The 19,434-nt window shown below is 36.5% G+C and overlaps 1 long non-coding RNA gene across 1 annotated transcript; it reads right to left on the reverse strand.

Moving 5' to 3' along the window:
• Positions 1 to 16,041: 16,041 nt before the first annotated feature.
• On the reverse strand, positions 16,042 to 16,865 carry LOC138710040 (uncharacterized). Its single transcript, XR_011335032.1, has 3 exons — positions 16,713 to 16,865; positions 16,287 to 16,633; positions 16,042 to 16,211 (listed from the first exon to the last, which is right to left on the reverse strand). It is a non-coding gene; the product is annotated as an uncharacterized lncRNA (long non-coding RNA).
• Positions 16,866 to 19,434: the final 2,569 nt, after the last annotated feature.

Here is a 19,434-nt window from a genome sequence, read left to right on the forward strand (position 1 = left end):
TCCCGGGAGGACAACGCAAGGTGCCCAAATTATTGATGCGGACAGGTCTGTCAGAATGTCCGCACCAGACTACGTACTGTCATTACATCGTCAATAATAAAAATGCTCGACACAAAATTAATTACTAGTGCACATGAGAGCGAACTCGGTCTGGTCTGGAGCACAAGAAGAAATAATTGACAAAAACCATGACTTTCATGCTCTGCCATGTTTAATTGGAATCACCATGTAAATAGAAATCTCTTACCATAAGGTTCTGCTGTCAGAATCTATGTCCGATTCGGAAAGATAACGATGAGATGGAAGACTGCTACACGTGATATATAACAATTTCAGTCAATCGCCGAGTTTTCAGATTGGTATTAATTTCAATTTTAGGAATTATATTGCTTGGGTTGTTAATTTATATCTGAACACAGCTTATTGGGTTGATGCAGAAGTTTATAGAGTTTTTTCGCTGTGACAAAAGTGTTTATTTCAGATGAATAGGAGACAGAAATAAATAAATAACTAGTGGCTTGTAGAAGCAACTGCTGCTTGATAGAGATTGAAAATCGCAATAAAATTGCTATACACAAAGTCCCACATTACTGATACTATTCATGACCTTCAAAAGCCCTAACACAGCTGTGTTAATAACTCAAATGAGGATGAAGTATATTACGTGAACCACGGCCCTCTGCACAACACTACGAAACGAACTGCAAGATGTCCTACGATATACGCTTTACTGCGACGGTCATACATATTTTTTTTCCATTTAAAGATTTTTATGAACTTCGCTACAAACCATTTAGATTTCCCCGCAATATTAATATTATTAGCTTTCGATTGAGGCATCACACAACCTCACAGGACGTATAGTATTCATAAAATTTTCCGCCACAGTTCAAATTATGATACTTAATCACTCATTTAAAGTTTGTATGACTGCAACCTGTGTATATTTTTGTGTGGCTTTACTTTGTTTATAGACTTTTTTTTCTCTTTCTCTTTATTTCTTGAGTAGCTTTACTTTGTATATAGTGTATTTGTTTATTTCTAATATTGTATTTGTATTCCTGGTGTTGTGGAAGAGAAGACCTGATGGCCTTAACTACACTAGAATAAATAAATAAATAAATAAATAAATAAATAAATAAATAAATAAATAAATAAATAAATAAATAAATAAATAAATAAATAAAATAAACAAATAAATAAAATATAAGTTATTCTCACACATTATGTACTCTGCCAATGCTGGATTAATTATTTTTAGAATAAGCGTCAGTAGTAAGGAAATGAAGCTGACGTCAAGGGTCGGAGGGTATGGAGGGTCGGAGGGGGCGTGGCCAAAGGAGGGGTGGGGAAAGGGGGCGTGACCAAATGAGGGGTGAGGGGAAACGGGGTGTGACCAAAAGAGGGATAGGGGAAAGGGGGCGTGGTCAAAGGAGGGATAAGGGGAGCTGGTTTGTGATTGGTGAATGGGTATTTGCAAGCGAGCGGTGTGGGAAAGCGATTGACGAATGAGCATGGAGAGAATGTTGAAATGGAGTGGAGCTGTGAGAGGGAGGAGTTTTGGTTCCATGTGAAAGTGAAAGGTGTGTTACATAAGATCCAAGGCAAACCTCTCGACATGTGTTGAGGTCCGTTGTTTGTAATTCACCTTGAACCAAATGTGAAAGTGGAAGCGCGACGTGTTGACACATGACAAGGTGAACAACACCTCGACACGTGTCGTGTATTCGGCGTACACCGGCTGACCTTCCGCAGCCCAGTCGGTTGAAGAGAAAGTTCAGTTGCAAAAGAGTTTTTTGCTCCATGTCACTGGTATAAAAGCGGAAGAATTCGGGTTGTATATAGTTGTATCATGGATCCATTAGCTACATTATCAAGCATTAGTGTTGGGGAGTACACAAGAATAAGCAATATTGGGACGTTAACTCCCAACAAGGAGTATATTTTGAAAAAGCTAAGAAAATTAAACACTATAAACGGTCCGGTGATAGTGGCAGATTTAGAAGACTTATCTGTTTTCCTCCCCAAACGGTTTACGAACCTATCTGAAGCGGTTCTCAATGAAATAACGTCTGATTCAAAGATATTGTTGGTGTACCGAGGGTTGGTGCCGATTGGCGGAGGGAGTAAAACGATTCATAAAGTGGACTTCAAAAGAAGTGAATAGCGGAGAGGTGAGTAGAAATGAATACGATTATACAAATATGTTAGTATCACCAAGTGTGTTAGAAATATGTACCATTTTAAGTTAGGTAATAAGTTGTAAATGTTGAGTTGATATGATGAGATATGGATGATGTGTTGAGATAATGCTACATGTCTCGGAACTACGAATCTAATTACTTACAACATAATGGTTAACCCTGACATGGAACAGACACGTGTGGAAATTTAAGTTAGGTGAAAGTCAGGCAATGCGTGAACTCCTGCATCTGCGTGCGTGCGAGAGAGGTGAGAAAAAAGCGAAAGTATTTGGACACGCGTACTAATGTAGTTAGGTAATATGTTGCTTAAGGGGGTTAGACAGGACAGGAGCCCCTTCGCTGTTAGAGGTACAAGATGAATTATTTTAGGAGAAAAAAAAAACAATACCTGTCTGGGTGAGAGTTGGGGATTAACCTTGAATGAGCCCCGAAACACGTGGAGGAAACTCGTATAAATAGGATGCTGTACATTTCATAGGAATACAGTGCAAGAATGGATTTTAAAGTTCATTGCAGGTTATATCACAACGAAATATGTAACGGTACGATTCACACAATACGATGTATAAATCCAGGAGTGCTGGAACTAGGACTGCAAATTTATGACTGTGCACCAACTTGCTATGTCTATCGATTACACCAGTTGGAGGCGAATGTAAGTACACTACATATTTTAATCATCGAAGTCTCATATTTATTGCTTCATTAACGTACTTGTATACATGTATCTGCTTACCATACACAGAACCAATATAAGTTCATTGAATAGTTTAATTAATACTTATTTTTGTTTCATTATCTCGTGTATGTTTATTTATATGTTTTTGTGTTGTGATTATCATGATAGCATCATTAATAATGTGATGTATAAATCTAATGCATGATTTTTATCAAAGTGTACATCATTAATTACATTAATCAATGCATCAAATTTATGTTTTTTGTAATCATTTAACTAGATTGTGGGCTTATTTTCATTTAATTGTTGTATTTACATAAGAATTACTCTGACAAACGATGTAAATTCATTCATGTTTTTCTAACTAGATTGTAGACCTCATTTCCGTGTTTGCGTGTTAATCAGCGTTTGCTCATGCTCTAACAAATGTTACTTTACTGTTATTATTTCATTGTTCATGATAGCGTTATTAATAATGTGATGCATAAATCTAACGCATGATTCCTATCAAAGTACACTTATTTTATTTACATAAACAGTGATGCAGAACCTAGAGAGTTTGAGACTTCCATTGAGGAGGTCACGGGTTCAAATTCCATCACCAACCATAAAGACGGCTACCAGTTAACATGCGCTCATTTAATAACTGGGGGGGCGTAGCTCAATTGGTAGAGCGTTCGCTTAGAAAGTGTAAGGTTCCGGGATCGATACCTGACACCTCCAAAAGATTTTATTTTATCGATAGAAATACTCCGACGTAGCTCAATTGGTAGAGCATTCGCTCAGAAAGTGTAAGGTTCCGGGATCGATAACCGACACCTCCAAAAGTTTTTATTTTATCGATAGAAATACTCCGATAAATGATATAAATCCATGTATCAAATTTTAACTAGATAGTATTTTCATTTAATTGTTGTGTTAATCACGCTTCAACAAATATTACTTTATGTATTAATTATTTTCACAGATGGCAGCCGGAGCAGAGGCACCTCCAAACAATACACCAGTAGAGATGCCTCGCCATAATCATGTAAGTTCATTGGATATGTTAATCATACTTAAATATGTTAAAGCGGTTGCTCATGCTCTAACAATAAGGTTCCGGGATCGATAACCGACACCTCCAAAAGTTTTTATTTTATCGATAGAAATACTCCGATAAATGATATAAATCCATGTATCAAATTTTAACTAGATAGTATTTTCATTTAATTGTTGTGTTAATCACGCTTCAACAAATATTACTTTATGTATTAATTATTTTCACAGATGGCAGCCGGAGCAGAGGCACCTCCAAACAATACACCAGTAGAGATGCCTCGCCATAATCATGTAAGTTCAATGGATATGTTAATCACACTTAAATATTTTTGAGCGGTTGCTCATGCTCTAACAAATGTTACTTTATTGTGGGCTTATTTTCATTTAATTGTTGTAATTACATGACGTTCCTGTGCTCATAATTTACCCATACTACTCGTTTCCCAATGTTTCTTAAACTAATATTTATGTACCTAATTTCATTTTAATTTATTTTATTTACATAAACAATGATGCAGAATCGACAGAGTTTGAGACTCGCATTGAGTAGGTCATGGGTTCAAATTCCGTGGTCAACCATAGAGACAACTGTCAGATTGGAAATTTACATGTCATCACCGCCTCAATTACCAATGCGATAAACCACTCCTATCTGATTTTTGTTAATCAAAATTTTACCTGGTTTCATTAATTACGTTCACAGATGTCAACTAATTTATTTTATGTAATGACTTGCTGTTTTCACAGATGCTCCGGCCTGAGACGCCGCACATGGAGATGGACAGAAGGATTGGGGAAGAGGGAAGCGAACAGGCATGCTCCTGTGGTGAATGTAACGCAATTACGATTGAATAAAAAAAAAAAACATTGAATATAATGAGTTATTATTTAGAAAGTGAAATCACATTCCTTATCACTGAGCAAGAAACCTGTCCTTATTTCCATCTTGGGGGACTTAGGATCGGGGTAAAAGAAAAGAGTAATAAAAGCAAATAATAGTTATATATTGATTACAATGCAACAAATACAGTTCCAGAAAACAGTACCAAATGAATTGTTTCTTTTCCACAAACACACTCACAATCAGTCATATGTGATATCTCTTAAAAGCACTATAATTAACATAACCACTAAGCATTGTAATTAACATAACCACTATTCCACAATAGTCCATGATGATATGCTGTCAACCAATTCGACGAGTTTGATGGTATGACGTGAGGAGGTGGTTTGAACAGCTGCACATTCCCGGCGAGATGGTGAGTTCCTTTACAGAAACATTATTCGTCCCGGCTTCGTGGAAACCTTGTACATCAATTATCATAATGGACATCCTGAAACAAAATAAGAACAGTGTAGAATGAGAGCTAATGTAAATTGTATAATATTACGGAGAAAAGTAACACATACTTACATTTTTTTTGTTACACCACTGTTTGCACCAGGTTTGTGAGGGGTGTATAGTTTACGAGGCAATCGTGTAGAATAAGACAATATGCAGCAGTATTTGCTGCTATATTAGCATTTGCCAATATGTCAACACGTATATTTACTGCTCCTAGTTTTACTTCATCGTGTTGTTTAGAGCAATCAATGACGAAAAGTGGCGCTTTTTCGATGAAATCTTTTCTCGATAGCAGTGGATTGTTTGGTTTGTTGTAATATGAATTTTGAAATTTGCTGTATAATTCATATAATAGAGCCACTTTACCATTCTCAATATCCAGATTTAGATTATTGTATGGGTAGAATTCATCATTCAAATATACTCTCACGTCAGTAATATTACAATGATCAAAGACACTGTTATCCTTGTCAATCCCGTTTCTGTTTGTTTGAAATCCAATTATAACATATCTTGGTTTCCGAAGTTTGGTAGTAGTTGTAATATTCCACATAATCTGTTTAGTTGCAGGTAGTGATGGATATTCAAACAACTGCCATGAGCGAAATGGAATGCTAAGCGGTCTATCACTTCTCAGTATCTCTAAAAGTCGAAGTCTTTCAGAATCAGAGACTGTAATTAGAGGCATGTTCCAATGAATTCTTGTTAACGTCACCTTGCAATTCTCACCCATTCGAGCATTAATAGAGTCTTTTGCTCGTACAAGTATGAGTTCCAATTGTGCATTTATTATGATATCTTTAAAATCTTCAGCAAATCCGAGAAGAGTTTTCAGAGGGACGCAAACGTTGAATTTAGTATTGGTGACAATATCAACATCCTTAGTGGGATGGATCCAACCGCTATTTCCAAGCATGTTAGATTCAAATGTATTCAGAGAAATCAAATTCTTCATCGTTGACGTAATGCCTACGTTTTTAATGCTGTCAATAAGCTGCCCATTAAGTTCCAATCGTATACTTTCGAACAAAAATGCCATAGCATTGTTAACCAATTTCGCACTAGTTGGCGTACCCTCAGGTTTTGTAATGCTACCTTCAATAACAATACAACTCTCACAAGGAAGCATGTATAAATTTTCACTTTTAATACGAATATTGATTGAGTCATTTTCATTGATGGCTGAAGGATTCTGTGGGAGAAAGGAATGCGTTTCTTTTTTCACTATTCTCTCCTCAAATATTGGCGATTTAGTAACATTTAAGGGATCCATCGTCGCTTTACTTTATATCCGTATTTTGTGAGTAAGTGTACTGAGCGAGATGTCAATCTCTTGGTTTCAGAAGTTGAACTAACGTGTTCAGTTGATGTGTTAGTCCTGATATAGAAGTTTTGAGGGAATTGTAATCCCATCTTTTTCGAAGATGTAATTCTAGAGTAATAGTTTCACCCCTAAAATCAATCAATCTTCCGTCTTGATCCAGTATTCTAATAGTAATATTATCAATATATTTAGTATTTATTTTGAAATATCGAATGTCGAATGGCTTGTCAGACAAGTGAAAACCTGGGTCAACATTTACAATTAAAGAATGAATTGCATGTGTTGATTGACTGTTTAAAAATGAACTCCCAGTTAAATTACATTCTATTCTTATAAGAGTGACAGGAAATATGTTAGCTGGGTAATCGGATATGTGTTTATGGACAGCTTCAAGTTTTTTCGATTTAAATCCCAGTATTTTACCTATTGAATCGGGAGCGGTGAAATCAATTTCATGTTGACAATAAATTTGTGTGTGTAATGTGTTATTATTTGCTACTAATTCAAAGGCGATGGGTCGTGTGTGATTGTCTTTGATCATCATTGCATGAGATATATATTTATTGATATCATCGATTTCATACGTTCCCGTGGGTAATGTAATTGTTTTACTTTCCTTCGTTGACTTTGTAATATATGTAAATTTGTTATTCCCATCGTTAACATTGGGTATGGTGTTATATGTTGAAAAATTCACGAGGCCAATTTCATACTCTGAATCTTCATCCAATGTGATTGGTGGATGATAGTTACAAGATATCTCTGATGTGTTACCTGTCACCGTGAAAGACATTGTGACAGCATACAAATTGTTACGTTTGCATTTATAGCAGAAATTGAAGAGCTAACTGTCCACATAATTCCGTATTAAACTCTTGATAACGGTTAGTATTATATTTAATTGTTACACCCCGTAAGTAATTAATTATCTCTACAGGTGGGGGGAGGTCTCCAAACGAATCAAAGTAGAATGCTTCATTGTTATTAATTTTATTAAGCGCGACCCAATGCGTTCCGGGTCCCTCATTAGAATCTAAATTAATTACTAATTTTTCTTTATACCATGGTTTCCTTGGCAAAGCATTTCTCATAAATACACCGCGAAAATTTTGTATCCCAAGAAATCGTGCATAATTAAGAATATCAGCATCACTTAGGGCTTTTTTTTTAACCGCATTCCCTTACCGCTCTTGTATTGTCTCACATACAAACCCTTTCCTGCCGATGCTTTCTTTGGTGAAATAACTGTTGCAAGTGTTTGTAAACCAGCCAATATTAAAGGGAGAGGTAGCCCACCACCAGTTTTTTTCCCCATTGCAATAGCCTCCATAGTTTTATTATGTCTCATAGATTCTGAAAGTTGCTTTTTATCACTTTTGGCAGAATTTACAGCTTTCGCTATTTGTGCAGCACCACCGGAGAGAGCTCCTAATGCGCTGAGACCTGCGAATATTGGGAGCAGAGGGAGAATTCCACCTCTTTTGGGCCCCTTTATGACTCGAGGTTTCTTCTTCTTCTTCTTATGCGTATTGTTTTTTCTTTTCATTGCCGCTTTCAACTTGGAGAGTGTCATGTCTCGCTTTCCAGCACCAAAGAAACGTTTAGCACCCATCACTTTGGAGACAAAAAAAGCAGCAGCCCTCTCACTCGGTTTGGCGTCAGATGCAGTTACACGTGCTCGGGCTTTGTCTTGTAACACTTTATCAGCTGCGTGTCTTGATGAAAGATCACTGCTTTGTGCATATGCAATATCGTGTTCTCGACACGCCTCGTCTAAAGCATTGACGCCCAGTTGACCTTGAAAAATTCTCTTATGCAATTTCGTGCCAGGTCCGCAAAACTGATAGCCTGGTAGATGCAATTCCACTGGTAGCTTGTTGATAATTGTATTTAAAATACCGCGTCCTCTTACGGTACGTTCCCCACCGTGGACAAGCATACTATAAAATAATTTATAAAAAGGTGTTCCTTATATACATATAATGTATTATTCTATAATGTTATGATATTTGTAAAAGCACTTTATACACAATCCAACAAAACACTTTGAACACTGTGTTCGAACAATGCTGTTACACCCTTTTTGCATACATCTCTTTCTCCCTCTAAATGGGATATATTGAACCCAATGATTCATGCAATCATATCGGGATTCTCTGCTATCGTATATAATCGGGGAACACGTTAGTCGCACATCCAATTTCTTAGCGTTCATAATTGCAACTGATACGAAAATCATATGGTTGTAACATTATATGGTACCTTGTTGCTTTAAAGCAACAAATCTTGTTGTTTTAAAGCAACAAACGGTCGAAAATGATATCTTGTTGTTTTAAAGCAACAAATGGTCGAAAATAATACCTTGTTGTTTTAAAGCAACAAATGGTCGAAAATAATGCCTTGTTTTAAAGCAACAAATGGTTGAAAATAACACCTTGTTGTTTTAAAGCAACAAATGGTTGAAAATAATACCTTGTTGTTTTAAAGCATCGATATGTTGAAAATGATATCTTGTTGCATATATGTCGAAAATTGTATTCATGTTAAAGTATTTAACAGTTGTAATTACACCTGTTTCTATCACTGCAGTGTTTGGCAACAATCAAACAACATGCAAGTTGTGAAGCAAACACAAACGTTACCAATTGAAGTTATAGGAGAAAGTGGAAACGATACAAATTATGTACGACACAGTGCACTATTTCCCAATCACGTGCGATGTATCATATGTGGTCCAAGCAATGCTGGGAAAACAAACTTGTTGTTAAATTGGATTCTTCATAGCTCTGGATTAAAATTCGAAAATATCTACATCTATTCAAAATCCCTATTCCAGCCAAAATACGAATATTTAGCCAAAGTATTGGAAAAAGTGCCAGAAATAGGACTTTTTAGATATAATGCCAGCGAGGATATTGTACCATTTGAAGACATAAAAGCAAACTCTGTGTTTGTCTTTGACGACATAATGACTGATTCACAAAAGACAATATCGAAATTGTTTAGTATGGGAAGACATAAAAACCTCGATTTATTTTATCTCGGACAGACTTATGCAAAGATTCCCAAGCACCTCATTCGAGACAACTGCAATTTAATTGTTCTTTTCAAACAGGACAGTATGAACCTGAAGCATATATTTGACAATTTTGTCAATCCAGACATGACTTTTGATCGATTTCAAGAAATGTGCTCCGAGTGTTGGAATAGTGGTGATCGATGTTTAATCATGAATTTAGAAAGCGAATTACACAAGGGGAGATATCGCAAAGGAATAGATTCCTATATAATATGGAAATGATTACTATTCTCTTTACTTAGTATCGAGACTTTGAGAAAGTATGAGTATTGACAAATTTGGACGGAGTGTCTACAGAAGAAGAGAAAAAATAATTCTTCGAGAAGATTTCCCACGCGATAGTGATAAAAACTATCTTATTGGCGACGTAAAACTAAAAGGTGTCAAAGCACCGGATGAGCCGGAGGACGCTGCAAATAAACTATACGTGGATAGAGCTATTAAGGAAATTCAACGATATGCCATCGAAAATGATGATAAAATTAAATCGTCTTTGGAAACGTACACGTCAACACTTGTTGACACGACTAGTAGCAATTTTGAAACGCGAATTAAACACTATATTAATGAAACGAATGAACAGACAGTGAAACATGTGCATGAACGTATGCAGCACCAGGAAGCACAATGGGATGCAAAATTACGGAAATATGATGAAGATCGTGCATTATATGCCATTGCTGAAAAAGTGACTCAAGCAAATGAGTTGAAGAAAGAAATTTATGAAATGACAAACAAGTTCAAAGGTGTTACATTTTTTCATATTGCTTCAACTCCAAAACATGATAATACGAATGTATATAAATTATCCAGTGGACTGAATTACTTTGAAATTCCTATGAATGGTGTAGTAACTGTTACTACAACACCAGCTGATATAATCGTGAAATTAAATGATAAACTATTCAAAAATGGAACGTCTGTTTCCAAACGTGATAAGTTATCGTTTCATATGTCTGGTCGCAAGCAGCAGTTAAATGCAACTATAGAACTTGTGTATAAAATAGTGAATGTAGCATGAATATTCACCATTGCATTGCAAGATGTCAGCTGCTACAGCATCTCGAGACAAACTGAAAAGAAATATCATAAAACATTCTCAAGCTGTAAAACGCAAATTCATAGCCTTGAAGCAGGGACAATTGAGCTCTCAGCATGCACTCGGTGAAGCGTTCCAGCCAATTACCACACCTCTACATATGCTAATAAATGAAATGCAGAATACGAAGAAATATGCAGACGATGGAGGAAAGAAGGTAGATTACATCAAAAAGGATATGAAAGAAGAGGAGGAAGAGGAGGAGGAGGAAGATAATGATGAGAAACACAACCCCATTGTTAGCATGCATATACACAATCTCTCAAAACGAACAAAACATAAAGCATATGATAAGGTATATGGTGTTCAGTTTAGTAATAACAAATTGGTGATTGGAAACACGCCCATTAAATTTGACAAAGATCATGTAATTGTGAACAATATACGATACAAGGGAACCTCTGGTTTATATAATTTACTGTTTCTCAACAACCCGCCGGATGGTAGTTATGATGATCAAGACATATATAAATACAAAGATATTTTAATTTCCACTAACGCACATCGTGTTGATTATGATCCGAAACAGAAGCTAAGGAGAGCAAATACCAAGAAGTATTACGATATTATTGTTCCATTGTTTCAGAAGCGTGGTGGAAGTTGGAAAGTTTCTCTACCAAATCATAAAATAGAATATAAGCATTGGGATGATCCGAATGAATTAGTTGAACGCCTTGACCTTCTCATGTCATCACGCTACGCTGGAAATACCGGTGTGGATAACGAAATCTATGCTATAGAAGAGGAATTGCGTGAAGGTGGATACATAGAATGAGCAAACAGGGGATTGCACAAGAACTTCATAAACCAGCTCGGAAAAATTTTCAAAGACGTCATGTCATCACTAAAGGTTTATTTGACCTTTTTCAAAGCGATCTCATTGAACTCATTCCCTATGCTAAGCAAAATAAAGGATTTAAATATATACTGGTAGTAATAGATGTATATTCCAAATATGCTTGGGCGAAAGAACTAAAAAATAAAACCGGTAAAGAAGTGACAACTGTCATGCACTCATTGCTAAGCGGAATGGCAAAGGCTCCGAAAAATTTGCAAACAGACTGGGGAAAAGAGTACTACAATAAACATTTTAAATTGCTAATGGAAAATTACAACATCAATCACTACTCGGTGTTTTCTACAACAAAAGCATGTATTGCCGAGAGATTCATCAGGACACTCAAGTCACACATGTTTCGAGAGTTTACGGCGCGTGGATCTTACAGATGGTTGGAACTATTGCCACAGCTGATTGAGAAGTACAATGCCACCGTACATTCAACTACAAAGATGAAACCCATGGATGTTACTAACAATCAACTCCTTCATACAGTGTACGAGCAACAACCAGTGCGACGAGGAAGACAAAAGTTTCGAATGGGTGATTTAGTGAGAATATCAAAGTACAAGAAGCTGTTTACCAAGGGCTACCTACCATCGTGGAGTACTGAAATATTCGAAGTGAAAAAAGTGCAACAGACTCAGCCAACGACTTACATACTTCATGATCTAGAAGGTGCACCCATTTTAGGAGCGTTCTACACCGAGGAACTTCAAGAGACAAACTTTCCAGATGTTTATTTGGTTGAAAAAATTTTGAGGAGGAAGGCTGGGAAGGTGTATGTGAAGTGGTATGGGTTTCCTAACTCAAAGAACAGTTGGATTGATGAGGGTGATGTATTGAAATAAAAACAAGTTTCTGCACAAGCACTGTAAATTTATTATGAGTTAATAAAACGTATATAAAATACAATATTCTTATTATTTAAACACACTCTTGCACACGTCTTCTTTTACATGGAGGTTCATCATATCCATGTGGCAGTGTATTAACACCATCTTGTAATATTACTCTTTTGTCGTCAAAAGAATTTAAAATCACTTTATTTACACACATTGTAAACACATTATGAAAATATGATCTAATAGAATTGTTTCTTGAGTAAGTAGGAATACCAGATTCACGACATGATGCATAATCTGCAAACGTGATTTCATTCCTAATTACACTTTTCTTAATACCCTTCAGCTTTTTTATTTCAAAATCGGAACACTTCAAGGCGTACACTTTAGCCTTCAAACCTACAAACTCATCAATATGTGAATTTGGAATTTCATCCTTGAACTTCCCAAGCACACCTTTATTCTGTAGTGAATATAAAATATGATTTGGTGAATACACACTAGTATCCAAATGATCCCGTACATTTTGCAGATCGTGGTACAAATCATCTGTTTGAGCAAGATATATAAAACTGTCTGTGTCCATGTAACACAACTTAAATTTGTCACCAAACTGTTCTTTCATAATGCGATGGTGAAAATTGTACATGTGCACTTTTGAAAGTTCTAAAATACACATACCTACATACAATGCTTTATCAAACAAAATTTGAGTTTGTCTTAAATGAATACCCACCAGGTTTTCAGCATAAATTACTCGGTCGAGAAAGTATGGTTTGGAAATGAGTTTTTTCAGTTTCTCATCATTTGAAACTAATCTGAAATGTGTTCTTTTTCGAACATTTTCCATTGTCTTTCCAAATACCGCATTATTCATAAGCTTGAAAAAATCTTTTTCAAAATCATTGTTTGCATTTCTACGCATTTCAGTATTCAAATCAATGTATTGTTTTAACCAATGTGATTGCTTGAATTTTATAGCACGATGTATTTTCACAATTTGCAAGCCATGATCCACTGCCTGTTGCAAAAGTTTGTAGTGTGTCACATAGTTTTGTTTGGAATGCAGTGTTGTCAACAATTTTTTATGCTTTCCACCTGGCGGTTTTGCAAATTCCGCACAAAATGGTAACTCTTTATGTTTTTCAAACAGATGATTTGGATACTCTATATCCACCTCTAGAACATAACCTATTTCACTATCATCATTTACTGCTTGAAGATCAAAATGATGTATTTCCTCATCTGTTAGCCATGCAAATCCCCCGTATGGTAATTTTTGAGACATGGCGAATCCATACAAATTATTCGCATCCACGTAGTAAATTGCAGAAGGGGGTTTAGAATCATCGAAATTGTCGCTTTTACGATCGTTCGCAACTGCATGACGAGTCACACATTGACAGATTCCACCACGTATTCCTTGTTCGAAAAGTAATAGCATAGTCATATCCTTAATCAATTGCAATTCAACACCTGTTAATTTCAACATTGCTGAATAGGCAAGTCCTGGCACTGTATAGTAATACATACAATCTAAATCATATGCTTTGAGACACATCTCGCGAAAATTTTCAAACACATCCATTAAGATGAGAGTGTCGGATTTTAAGTATAAATCTGAATACTCCCCCAGCGTCTGAATATTGAATGTCTCCCAAACAGATTTTGCATGATTATAGTCCTCTTCGGTGATATGCTCATTAGTTAATTTGCTGAAAAAGTTCTTCTTCGGTGGTAGACAGTTGTCCTCTAGTCTATCTGACGTTGTTAAATAGTCATAGGGAAAAACACCCTTACGACAAACAAGATCAAATTTATCATTGAAGTTTTTTTTCGTTTCCGAAAACTTATCTTTGGGTAAGTTGTCTGCTAATTGTGCTAAACTGGATGGCATAAACCGAAAAGAATCAAGAAATCTCATTTGCATATAACGCTTTCTTCTGTGCATGCAAGGAACATTTTTAACAAAACTAATGTACTTTTCCTGCGTGTTTGGTAAAACTTGAATGAGGTTGTCATCATAACCCAATTCCTTCACAATAAAATGTCCATCATAAGATGACAAATTATGCAGTACAATTGGAATAAAGTGCTGATGCTGATACCTCAAATTACACTCATTGTGAGCAGCACCGCGAAATTTCCCCGTCAAATGATCATGATCACGAACTTTATAATTATCGCCTATAAAATCACCCTTTTTACAAATGTGACATATATTTGCTTTCAAGTATGCATCATTTTCTTCACTGGTTAGTGGAATCATTTCTTTAATATCCTGAAATAGTATTTGTTCAATTTTTTTCGTCTCCATCACCATGTCTTGTACGAAATGGTTTGCTGCATCACGCCCTCTGTACAATTTCATGTCTGTGTACGTATCCTGACTATCCTTAAGAACATAGCAATAACTAAACGGTGTATGTTTTTGATATTGCACCGTATAACTAGAGTCTGGATTCCCATGACAATTCTCAATGGGCTCTAGTAGACACTCAAAATCCGCATAAATAACAAATCTCACCTTCTGTGAAAACTCGGGATGATCAAAAGACAGGTAATCTTTATACGGAAATACTGATCTAACAGCACTAAATTGCGAACATACGCTCTCGTGATCCTTCAATCGTTCTGCACATGACCTAACCTCATTATGTCGAAAATATGCAAAACACCGTTTACAAACAGCAATTTGACTACCAACAGCAGCTGTCAGTTGAGGCCGTACGAGTGCGCTGAAATTTGTTATGCAACAGTAATGTGATGTGATTTCATTACTAATGTATAACAAATCCCTATGATCTGGTAATTCCTTTTCACACATTCTAAGAGGAAATACATCATCATTCTCATCAAGTGCAAACACATTTATTGAAATATCATTGTGTTTTTCAAATTTTGCAATGTCATTAATTCCCACGGGGAAGTCAATGCACCAATCATATTTACATTCTAAATCTGGTCTATTCTCATAGCTCAACATAAGGTCCTTGTCTCTATCGAGAAATTTCGATAGTATACAATACTTAAAACAATAGATATCACTGTTGGCAATGTTTACTAAAGATTTTGAATTTTTGTACCTGCGAGGAAGTTCTATATATGCACTTCCGCCCATCAATGGTGTATATTTATTTACTCGCAATTCTAATTTATGTAATTTGACATAAAATAAACCCGAACCTTTCGTACTACATTCTTCAAACTCTTTCAGAATCTTTTCCTTTTGTTTGTTGATAAATTCCCTGATATCCGAATACTGATATAACACATCATTTTTACTTTTAAAATTATGAAATATTGTCTCGTTGTGAACACTGGCAAACATACATTCAACAAATATGTTAAATTTTAAAGCAGAATACTCGCTTAAATGTCTCTTTAAAATGTCTTGCATTTCATTCGTGACACATTCTAAAATATCTTTCAATTCACTCTCATGATTTGTCAGATTTAGAGCAATATAAGTCTTCAAACGATTTTTGAAAGCTCTATCCGATAACGCAAACACAGATCCAGAACATACTTGATTGGATGTTGACGCCACCATTGGGACAGCATCCGTTCCAGAGGTCGGTTGTGGAACCATCCCAGATATTGCTGTTGGGATAGCAACCGCTCCCGAGAATGGTGACGTAACCATCTCGGATGCAGGGGTAGATGGTGGCATAACATCAACCCGTGCGGTGTTCATCACAGGTGCAGCGTTTTCATCTCTATTCACTTTCTCATAAGCCCCTTTGACATCTGTAACCTGATATACAATTAATCATTAATATTGCCATAAGTATTAAACAAACTTAATATGTGTTTATATTTATATACTTACCATATTATGGTTTTTCACATGCTGGACCATATGTCTTTCGAGATTGACAACTGTGCCACATAGTTTGCACTTGAACCTGGATATGTTGTGATATTCTTTTTTGTGTCGCGCTAAACTGTCTTTGGATGAATAGTCTTTTGAACAAATATCGCATTTGTACCCTATTGCACTATGTTTGTCCTTCACATGTGCTGTTAATCTCCATTTATGTGGAAATGTTTTGTCACAAATGTTGCATTTGTTCTCCATTTTTTTCTTCTCTATGCGGTCAATTGTTGAATAATCCCTTCCACATCCGTCGCCTCATTCAGTATTTCACGTTTCCTCTTCTCTCCTCTTTTACTTTTCTGCTGAAAATAATAATGTAAGTTAGTCACACATACATACTACATTATTTGATGAAAGAATAACAAAAAATACACTCACCGCTTTGTGGTTAGGGCATGTTTCAATACAATTCTCCCGCCAAAATCTATTTTTCCTGTTGGTTTTTTTCTCCTCATCAACGACCACTTTCACAATTTCAGGTTTCTGTTAAACAAAACAATAACAAATATAATCATTGTGCATCACAAATACAGTTGTACTTCATATAAAAAAGAAATACACTTACTGGTTTATAGTTGGGGCATGTGTCTTCACATCTCTCCCGATGAAATCTTTTTCTTGCCGCTTTCACAACCACATCCACACTTTCTGGTTTCTGCACAAAAACAAAATAAGAAATATAACCATTATGTATATCATATTAGAATTAGTAAAAGAAATAACCACACTGTACTCACCTCTTTGTAAGTGAGGCAGCTAGGATCGCACAGTTCCCGCCAGACGCGTAAATGTGACTCGCAAGGATCGCTGCACTCAATCAGGTGCTCGCCATTACCTAAGCAGGTATTGCTGTGGTAGGTATCCTCATGTGTTGAAATTGAATTTAAAAAAAGAATTTCCGTATTACCACATGGTAACACTAATGAGTAATCAGTATGTAACTGATTTTCTCCATGTATTAGTCTCTTCACCTCCGTATATATTTTATTAGAGTTGTTTATGTAGTACTTCCGAACGATTTGGTGCGGCTCATTCAACCATTCATCTCTCATACCTGTTGGATATGAATATATTACCTCAAATGGCAATTTCCAATGTTCTTCTTTTGTTATTAGTGGAATGTTCTTCAAAGCGTTACTGTCCATGACTCCTCATCACGCCCTAATACTTCCGCTTTTATACCAGTGATATGGAGCAAAAACCTCTGTCGCAACTGAACTTTCTCTTCAACCGGCTGGGCTGCGGAAGGTCAGCCGGTGTACGCCGAACACACAACACGTGTCGAGGTGTTGTTCACCTTGTCATGTGCCAACACGTCGCGCTTCCACTTTCACATTTGGTTCAAGGTGAATTACAAACAACGGACTTCAACACATGTCGAGAGGTTGGCCTTGGATCTTATGTAACACACCTTTCACTCTGACATGGAACCAAAACTCCTCCCTCTCACATTCTCTCCATGCTCATTCGTCAATCGCTTTTCCACACCGCTCGCTTGCAAATACCCATTCACCAATCACAAACCAGCTCCCCTTATCCCTCCTTTGACCACGCCCCCTTTCCCCTATCCCTCTTTTGGTCACACCCCGTTTCCCCTCACCCCTCATTTGGTCACGCCCCCTTTCCCCACCCCTCCTTTGGCCACGCCCCCTCCGACCCTCCATACCCTCCGACCCTTGACGTCAGCTTCATTTCCTTACTACTAGCGTCTGAAGAAATATGTTGGTTGGAGTTAAATAAGATCAGGAGGAAATGGGAGATGTAGAATCTCCCTCACTCAAGCTTCTGGATAGCTGCTTTCGTCATGTCAGCAGAGTACTGGCGTGCATTGTCATGTTGCAGCAGCGCTTGATGCAGTCTTCCCTGTCGGTTTTCTTCAATTTGTAGCCGCAAGGAATTTTGATTGTTGACAATAAATGTCAGCAATTATGGTTACACTCCTGGTAAGCAATTCGTAGTACATGACGCACTTCTTCATCCCACCAGATGCATAACATCATCTTCTGTGGATGGACACTAACTTTTGTACAGTGTTTTCTGTGTTGAAACGATAGAACCATTTTCTTATAGTGCTAAGTACGCAAACTTGCAATGAATTACGTTTACACTACCACTAATTATACAGGGACATCATTTTATTTTTACTCACATTTCTAATATTAACCTGCCTATACCTTTGGATTAACGGTTGAGAACCGGAAACACCGTTTGCTATCCCATTCCACGACTGGAGTTCGATGATAATGGCGTAAAGTACAAACAAATCACTTTACTAGGAACAGGAGGGAAGGAAGGTAGTTCAAGTAATTCATCCACTTACATAAACTAGGAAATTTTGCGATATTGAGTTTGATAATTTTCATCAGATTTTTGTTTAACCAAAATACAGTACAGTATTAACAATAAGTGTTTTTACTCACGCACTGAGCTATCCATTTGGACGTATTCATTACGCAGTGTACATTATAGTATATACAGCATATTAGCGTATACAATATAGAGAATGAAGTTAAATTGAAAAATACAATTTTGAAACTGGTGGCCGTTCATTTCGACACAGGCTTCAGTTCTTTTTTTGCATATTATCGCACTATAGACTATTGTACCTAATTCCAATTAGCAGTTTCGTCCTTCGTACTAGTAACTCATGTTGAAATAATTCTGTACCTACTCTATAAAAGAGTACCTTACGTATTGTAAAATCACTCTTCACTTCTGCCCGATCCGAAAAGATAAAATTATTCAGACATACTATCTACTGTCCGTCCATGTGGTTATGTCGCAGGATCGTAGAAAGGGGGGAAATCACGTTAATTACTTAACGAAGCCCTTTTATTTAAGTTATTTTAAACAGTTGTACAATATTACGTAGACGTCCAATTTCTAACAGAAATTAATATTTTTAGAAGAAAGCTAAGACACCCCAGCCACTAGCCTTTACAGAGGGGCTAGCAGAAGCGGGTGGGTGAAACCGGGATGAGACGTAGGCAAACGGACGAAAGTACCTGTGTGAAAATTTGATTTAATATTGAAAGCTCTTTTGTCACTGGAAAACACGAACATATTTCTGGAACGTACTGTACTCACTAACACAGTACTG

This window comes from Periplaneta americana, chromosome 12 (assembly GCF_040183065.1).
Source record: "Periplaneta americana isolate PAMFEO1 chromosome 12, P.americana_PAMFEO1_priV1, whole genome shotgun sequence".
In the NCBI taxonomy this organism is placed as follows: Eukaryota; Metazoa; Arthropoda; class Insecta; order Blattodea; family Blattidae; genus Periplaneta; species Periplaneta americana.